The sequence below is a fragment of the Thunnus albacares genome, chromosome 2, assembly GCF_914725855.1.
Source record: "Thunnus albacares chromosome 2, fThuAlb1.1, whole genome shotgun sequence".
NCBI lineage: Eukaryota > Metazoa > Chordata > Actinopteri > Scombriformes > Scombridae > Thunnus > Thunnus albacares.
The window spans coordinates 32260509-32269606 of record NC_058107.1 but is presented as its reverse complement, the minus strand read 5'-3'; the positions used below and the strand labels follow the sequence as shown (position 1 = coordinate 32269606).

At 35.2% G+C, this 9098-nt stretch overlaps 1 pseudogene; it reads left to right on the top strand.

Annotated features, from left to right (window-relative positions):
• The first annotated feature begins 2681 nt into the window (after window positions 1–2681).
• LOC122970009 lies at window positions 2682–4334 on the top strand (annotated as a pseudogene).
• The last annotated feature ends 4764 nt before the right edge of the window (window positions 4335–9098 follow it).

The window sequence follows — 9098 nt, the reverse complement described above, 5'->3', positions numbered from 1 at the left end:
CTCACTGAAAACACACACACACACACACACACACACACACACACACACACACACTGTATACAGTCTCTGTTCACATCTACACCCTTAACCCTCAGTGGTCCTGTATTCAGAGTTCCTGGGAGACTGCTTGACTTATATGTATATATGTGTTACATGGAATGAGAGCTCCGTTTGGGGTCACCATGAAGCAGAAGAAAGGCTGTCTGGTTCTGCTGTTTGAGCACACATACTGTACATACAACGTAATCTTTTCTGTAGTGTTAGTACTCACCTGCATGTGCACTGATAGCAGTGTCCCTACACAGAGTGAAACAATGAGAGGAAAACAGTTCATGTAAAAGCTGATATGGTAGATCTCATTTCTTTTACTGTGATGAGTTGCAGTGAAACATCACTGGAACACGTTTCAGGTGTTTTGATGTATTTTAGTGTTTTTTCTACAAATGCAAACAGAAACTTCATGGCAGATGAAAATCTTGTTTCTGTTTACCTCCAGTGGTGAAAGCTGATATGCAATTTTTTAATGAAGCAAATGGATTGTAGTGACTAAAATGTGATATTTACAGTGGCGGAAGAAGTATTCAGATTCTTTACTGAAGTAATGTAAAAATACTCCATTACAAGTAAAAGTCCTGCATGAAAAATCCCACTTAAGTAGAAGTACATAAGTATTAGCAGCTAAATGTAGTTAAAGTATTGCAGTAAAAGTAGTGGTTTGGTCCCTCTGACTGATATATTATTATATATGACATCATTAGATTATTAATACTGAAGCATCAGTGTTAGAGCAGCATGTCACTGTTGTAGCTGCTGGAGGTGGAGCTAGTTTCAACTACTTTATATACAGTTAGCTAGTTTAGTCCAGTGGTTCCCAACCTAGGGGTCGGGCCCCTCCAAAGGGTCACCAGATAAATCTGAGGGGTCGTGAGATGATTAAAGGGAGAGGAAAGAAGAAAAAACAAAGTTCTGATACACAAATCTGTTTTCAGCTTTTTCGACTTTTTCTCTAATCTTTGATTTTTGGTGAAATATTGGATCAAGCCATAAAATAGGCTGGAAACCACTGGTTTAATCTTGAACAATGTGTTGTATTTTAAAAGCTTGTTATATTATACATTGTGTGAAATCTTCATCTGAAAAGAAACTAAAGCTGTCAAATAAATGTAGTGGAGTAGAAAGTATAATATTTCCTTCTGACATGTAGTGGAGTGGAAGTGTAAAGTAGCATCAAATGAAAATAGTAAATAAGTAAGTACAAGTACCTCAAGTAGTAAAATACAAGTACCTCAAAATTGTACTGAAGTACATTACTTGAGTAAATGTATTTAGTTACTTTCCACCACTGGATATTCAGTGTTTATGTACAAGTAAAAAGCATTTCCAGTATTGACACATTGTAGAATATTGCAAATATGGTGAAAGTTCCTGAAAACAATCTGGAAAATATTTTAGCAATACAGCTCAATATTTATCAGTAAATCAGCAACTTCTTGTTGTTCTTTGCTTAAAAGTCATGTTTTTTTTAATTTAAAACCCATACAGCAGATTTTTTAAAGATGCCAGAAGGAAACTTTAGGAATCACATGCACACAAAAAACAATACTGAAAATGAATTATATATTTTAAATGTATTTTCTTTATATATCTGCAGGATAGATTCAAAGTGTATTTCTGTGACAATATAAAAATCTAATTTTTTGACATTTTTGGAAAAAACTCTGTTTGTCTTTTAGAAAGTCCAGGCAGGAAATTTAGACAAATCAGAGTCTACTTCATCTAAACCTTTGTGGAACTTGTGAGCTGTGAACAAAAAGCCTTATCTTGAACATTCAGTCTTATCTTGGACTTAAAGTCACAAGTTTAGCAAACACTGAGATCAGCTCATTCAATAAAACATGTGAGTGTAAATGAAAAAGTGAGCAGATTATGTGTTAAGTGCATTTAGGGGGACGCTTGTGTGTTTGAAAATGTTATTCAATTTGTATTCTGTTACCATTAAAACTGTCAAGACAAACATCAATTTGATGAATAAAGACTGATTGATCTCATGAATATACTTATTGGCTCAGTAATTAACTGCAAAACTGCATTTTGTCTTACCTACATTTTATATTCATATACAATATATTTACATTTGGACACTTATGGAATATGGAAAATGTATGAATTATAATTAAACACAAATTCAAATATAGACACAAACTCATTGATGTGTCTTCACAGCATACAGTAGATAAATGCCTTGTTGAGAGTTTGATATCAGTGTTTTTTTGTCATCTGTTTTTCAAACAGTTTCTCTGTCGCCACTGTGACCTGAAGTGTATTTAACTTGTGATGCAGTAAACATCAGCCTCATTATTAGAGTAAAACTCTTAACCTTCCTGTCTGTGTTTACATTTCTCACACTGTCCAGGATCCAAAATAAACTGAAAAGTCTGAAGGACAAGTTAGCTTTAGGCCACATCTTGTTACTGCTTTTATTAACATTAATGATTAACCAATAAAAGAAGTGGTTGAGGCTGAAAGTAGATTCTGACATTGTTGAACAGAGCCACATCCCCATAACAGAGTTGGAATCTCTAACTGAACAACGCTCACATGGAGGACTGTAAGAGGCGAGCTGAAGGGAAAATAAAAATTGCTGAGTCTTTCATCTGAGAATGATTTGCAAAAAGGAGAAAATGGCTGAGAAAGATGCTCTTCTTGAAAGTTTCCTGAGTTGCCATCTATGTTCAGAGACTTTCAGAGATCCTGTGTCTCTGACCTGCAACCACAACTTCTGTTCAAGCTGTCTGCAAAAATTCTGGGAACAAGCTAAAAACAAAAACTGTCCCATTTGTAAAAGAAAATCTTCAAAAGATGACCCAGGAGTGAACTTTGCACTGAAGGAACTAGCCGACTCCTTTGCAGGGAGACTGAAAGCTGAATCATCTGAGACAGAAAAAGGAGAAAAGGAGGTGGAGGTGGTGTGTAGTAAACATCTAGAAGAGCCTAAATTTTTCTGTGAGGATGAACAGAGAGCTGTGTGTCCTGTCTGTGAGGTTTCTCTCCACCAGATTTGTAAAAGAAAATCTTCAAAAGATTATCCAGGAGTGAACTTTGCACTGAAGGAACTGGCTGACTCTGTTGCTGGGAGAAAGAAAGCTGGATCATCTGAGACAGAAAAGGGAGAAAAGAAACTGATGGCAACATGTAGTAAACATCAAGAAGAGCCTGAATTGTTCTGTGGGGATGAACAGAGAGCTGTGTGTCCTGTCAGTGAGGTTTCTCCCCACCAGAGTCACAAGGTGGTTCCTGTAGAACAAGCAGTCAGTGACCTGAAGGACCAGCTGAAATCTGACTTAAAGTCTCTACAAGACAAGAGGAACAAATACAAACAAGTGGAGAAAACATACAATGAAGTGATTCAACACTCCAAGAAGCAGCTGTTGTCCACAGAGAAGCAGATCAGAGCAGAGTTCAATATGCTCCACCAGTTCCTGAAAGAGGAAGAGGAGTCCAGACTGGCAGCTCTGAGGGAGGAAGAGGAGCAGAAAGGGAAGACTATCAGCAGAGAGATGAAGAGGATTCAGGAGCAGATCTCCTCTCTGTCAGACAGTATCTCTGCTGTTGAAGAAGACCTGCAGAAACACAAGGTGTCATTCCTCAGCAGTTATAAACCCACTCAGACCAGAGCCAGAGACCAGTGCTCACTGTCAGATCCACAGCTGGTCTCAGGAGCGCTGATAGATGTGGCCAAACACCTGGGCAACCTGTCCTTCAGAGTCTGTGAGAAGATGAAGGAGAAGGTCCACTTCAGTCCTGTCATTCTGGACCCGAACACTGCAAACCCCTGTCTCTGTCTCTCTGATGATTTGACCAGTGTGAGAAATGGAGACACAAACCAGCAGCTCCCTGATAATCCAGAGAGAAACACTAATTATTCCACTGTTCTGGGCTCTGAGGGCTTCAGCTCAGGGAAACACAGCTGGGAGGTGGAGGTGGGAGACTATCCTGGATGGTATGTGGGTTTGGTTCAAGAGTCAGCTGACAGGAAGGGAAGATGTCCTGCCTCACCAGAACATGGAATCTGGTGTTTAGAGTATCGCAGAGGAAAATACACTAATGGTCTTGGTGACACTGTCACAGTGAGGAAGAGTCTCCAGAGGATCAGAGTCCAGCTGGACTATGACGGGAGGGAGGTGTCCTTCTACGACCCTGAAGACATGACTCACATCCACACTTACAAAGACACTTTCAGTGAGAAACTCTTCCCTTATTTCAGTATTGGAGAGAGGGATGATGGTGCTAAAACCACTGATATCAAAATCTGTTAAACTGAGATTTCTCTGTGATGTTCAGGTGTGTGTGTGTGTGTGTATGTGTGTGTGTATGTGTGTGTGTGGGTGTGTGTGTGTGTGTGTGTGTGTGTGTGAGTTTGTGTTTGTGTGTGTAAGGGTTACACATCATCACATTTTACATCAAGTGATAAACATTTATACAGATAATTAAGACTGTTAGATCTCATTAGTCTGGTTAGAAGTTGTTGAGCAGTTTTTCTTCAAGTTAAATGATTCTATTTTTTAATCATCATCAATTTTATTTTGTAAAATTTCTGGATCTTCTGGTGAGTTATTTCAGTTTTGATCATGTTTTAATTTCATTTTTTACACTTTAAACTCAGAGTCTCAGTGGTTCAGTGTATCAAAAATCATTCTGGCTCTGATTGATTATTATTTGTTCTTTTGTTCTTCAACAGAACTGATTTGTTGTTGAGGGTCACAGATATTGTTTTTCCTTGTTTTCATGCAAAAACATGAAAACCTAAACCATTGTTCTCATCTGAATTTTTGAAAGACGTTGAGCCGTTCAGGATTTAGTTGTTTTATATTTAGAATGAATTTATTAAAGATGGTAACTCCGTTATGTTTACTGTTTAATGGATTTGAACAGAATATTTACTAATGTTGTTAAATACTCTGATTCTGCTTTCTTGGCTTTCAAAAATAGATTTAGTGTGTAAGTTAGTTGTGTCACCTCTTAAAATAAAGATGAATTCACAAGAAAATATGGATACAAAATGCTGAAACTGTATCACAGCATCAAGAGACAAACTTAACAAATCAAAGCTGTTAATTATCCTGGTTATCAGCATCTTGTTTTTAGTCAAACAACATTGTATAGTAGTATATATCCACTGTACTGAATGCTTTGATTGATTCTGTTTTGTGACAGTTTCAGTCATCATATTTATATTTTTCTATTTTTTGGTCTTTTGATGAGTTATTTCAGTTGTGAATCTGTTGTTTTATTCTTTGGAAACAAGTGTTTTAATATAGTTTTATTTTAATTCAGAGTTTAATTCTGACAGTGCTTCTGTATACTGTGTGTGTCATTTTGGTGGTGTATACATGGATTGATAAACTGCAATGTTGAGATGATGATCAGCATAAAAGAAACAAACACCAAAATAATTTAGTTTAATTAGTTTTTTCAACTATATTTTATAAAATGTACATCTGATGGATGCTGCTTGTCATGATGTGTAATTAAATCACCAGCAGTTTTTATTCTAAATGTGTGTCAGTCAGAAAAGGAGATACAGGTTGTTTCATTTTCTTTACAAACATCTATCAAATAGTCATGTGACTTTACAAAAGGTAAAATCTTACAAAACAATTATACAACCAGTTTATGCAAAATACAATATTTTTATTTTATTAATGGTTTAAATCTCAATTTCTTCTTTTCAAAACAACAAATTTCTTACTGAAACTGTTTCAACTTCAGTTTTCAGAACACAGTCTCATAATCTTTGTGTCACCTCTTCAACATTTATGGACAGTCTGAACTTATTTAGTTAATATTTCCTTTTGTAAAGTCACATGACAAATTTACTGATTGTATATAAAGAAACCTGAAACAACTTAAAACCACCTTGATGATGCTAAAACAGTAACAAGTAATGGGAACCTTCATAGAAATGTAGTGAAGTCAAAAGTCATAAGTTTCCAAAAAAAAAATGTATTCTCAAGTAAAGTACAGAGACTCGAAACATGTAATTAAGTACAGTACTCAAGTAAATGTAATTCATTACTGTCCACCGCTGGTACTCTGATATGAAATGAATCCACTCTTACATGCACACGTTCCTCACAACTCTTCTATTTCTTCTTCAGAGAGATAAATAAGTCAAACATCAGTTTGTGCGTCTGTACATGTTGGGATACCTGCAGTCTGAAGGGCTGAACGTTTGAACAGGTATCAACAAGCTCAGTTTGCACCTTGTTGTGAATATGTGATGCAACCTGAGTGATAACGTCTTAATTCATGTTTTACTTACAGTGGAAAGGTGTTGTACAGCAGATTAACAGTCTGAGCAGTTTTTTTTCTATTGTAGATATAATCCTGTACTGTGTGATTAGAAAGTTTACAAAAATAGTTATAAAAAAGTTTCGCTGCTGGCCTGAACTACATTTTTCTTCTTGTTTTATTTTAATACCAGTCTGGACTCTGGGTGGAATATCTGCCAGATTTTTACTTAGAAACCTCATGTTATGTTACTTATACATTCAAAATATGTTTGAACGTTGACATTGACAGATTATTTATGTGTTGTTTTCAAATAAAAAGCTTGACTTGTGAATTGTGATTTGTTTTGCAGTTGTTAACCTTATGATGATCTTTCAGACTAATGCCTGATTCAAGTCCTTATTGACCCCGAATGGGAAATGAAAGAAAAACAATAAATGAGTGAATTAAGAAAACCAGCAGTAAATTCAAGGAAAAGTATAACACTCTGACCCTGTACCTACACCTGTATTTAATCCAGGGGGACGAGATAAACAAAGTCATACTGTCATAATACAGTTGCTGAAAAAAAAATCATAAAACTGGTTAAGTGTCAGTCAGCTTGTTGAAATGTGAACTGCTCACTGGAGGACAAAGAAACAAGCACACCCTTCTTTCATGTTTGTGATATTTTATGAGCTGCAAGTGTAAAATGTTTGCTTTTTTTAGTAGTAAAGAAACTAATGGAATAGATTAAAATATCAAGTGTGAGCATATTCTTTTGTTTCCCACCGATGTCTAAACAACAAATGTGTAATGAATGAAGAGTGAAATATTTACCTCTGAGACGTCCTGACAACACCCTCTGCTGGTGACAAAACTACACAGCAGTGTTTCCTGCTGTTAATAATTTACCTGTGACAGAAGTCAGTAAAAGTGAAAGCAGATTTTGATGTTGTAGATCAGAGCTGAGACGCCATTACAGGGTGTGAGATCTCACTAATTTCAAGAAAATATGGATACAAAATGCTGAAACTGTTTCACATCATCAAGAGACAAACTTTACAAATCAAAGCTGTTAATTATTCTGGTTATCAGCATCTTGTTTTTAGTCAAACAACATTGTATAGTAGTATATATCCACTGTACTGAATGCTTTGATTGATTCAGTTTTGTGACAGTTTCAGTCGTCAGATTTAGATTTTTATATTTTGGGTCTTTTGATGAGTTATTTCAGTTGTGAATCTGTTGTTTTATTCTTTGGAAACAAGTGTTTTAATATAGTTTTATTTTAATTCAGTGTTTAATTCTGACAGTGCTTCTGCATACTGTGTGTGTCATTTTGGTGGTGTATACATGGATTGATGAACTGCAATGTTGAGATGATGATCAGCATAAACACCAAAACAATTTAGTTTAATTAGTTTTTTTCTTAATCAACTATATTTTATAAAATGTACATCTGATGGATGCTCCTTGATGTGTAATTAAATCATCAGCAGTTTTTATTCTAAATGTATGTTGAGTCAGAAAAGGAGATACAGGTTGTTTCACTTTCTTTACAAACATCTATCAAATAGTCATGTGACTTTAGAAAAGGTAAAATCTTACAAAACAATTATACAAACAGTTTATGCAAAATACAATATTTTTTATTTAAACCCATTAATGGTTTGAATCTCAATTTCTTATTTTCAAAACAATATTTTTACCGAAACTGTTTCAACTTCAGTTTTCAGAACACAGTCTCATAATCTTTGTGTCGCCTCTTCAACATTTATGGACAGTCTGAACTTATTTAGTTAATATTTCCTTTTGTAAAGTCACATGACAAATTAACTGATTGTATATAAAGAAACCTGAAACAACCTCATACCACCCTGATGATGCTAAATAGACAAAACATGTGAGTAATAAAGCGTGACATATTAGAGAATAGTTGTGCAGCCAGTTTATTTTAATGGAGTTTTGTTAATTCTCACACTGGTCTGCACCTCGCTGTGTGTGTCAGATATTGAAACAGTCAGAAAAGGAGGGAAAACTTTATTGAACAAATCCTCAGATGATAAAACTGAATGTATGTGTGTTTACCCTCCACTACTTCAAGACATGAACATAAACTCTAAAAGAGGCTGTTCAATTTCAAAGAAATCATTTACAACAGTTTCCTCCAGAAATATATCTATTTTCAGTTTGAGACTTTGGGGATGAGGCTGGAGATCTTCTATTTTTCTTACTGTCATCAAATTTCATGAACAGATCAAACATCTGTCCTTCAACACTTCCTGTCCCCAGCCTGTCTGACACTCAGTCCCAAGCACATTGGTCCCTACTGGAGATTTGACTTTAAAATACAAAATACAGTCACACACAGAGTTTAAGGTTTCAAAAAAGCAAAGTAATTTCCTAAATTACAGCTGGGTAAAAAAACAACGACATTATTTTGAAAAATTCTTGTATATATCCAGATTCAGTACATTTTTCAGAGACAACATGCTCACCTACAGTTTGAATACAGTCAATAATGTTGATGTATTCTTCTTTCACTCTAAATCCACATGGTGGAGACAAAGTACACATTTTGTTTAAAGCCTGTTAATATTTTGAAAAGTGTTCATTTGATTTCCATTTCTGAAAGTTTCTACAGATTTATAATGTTAGATTAAAGAGTACGGTCTCGACGTGCTCTATGCGAAAAGTTCCCTGAGATGACTTTTGTTGTGATTTGGTGCTATATAAATAAAAATGGATTGATTGATTGATTGATTGATTGATTGATTGATATATTATTGTTTGTTCTGTATAGTTTGGTTATTTTTACTTACTTT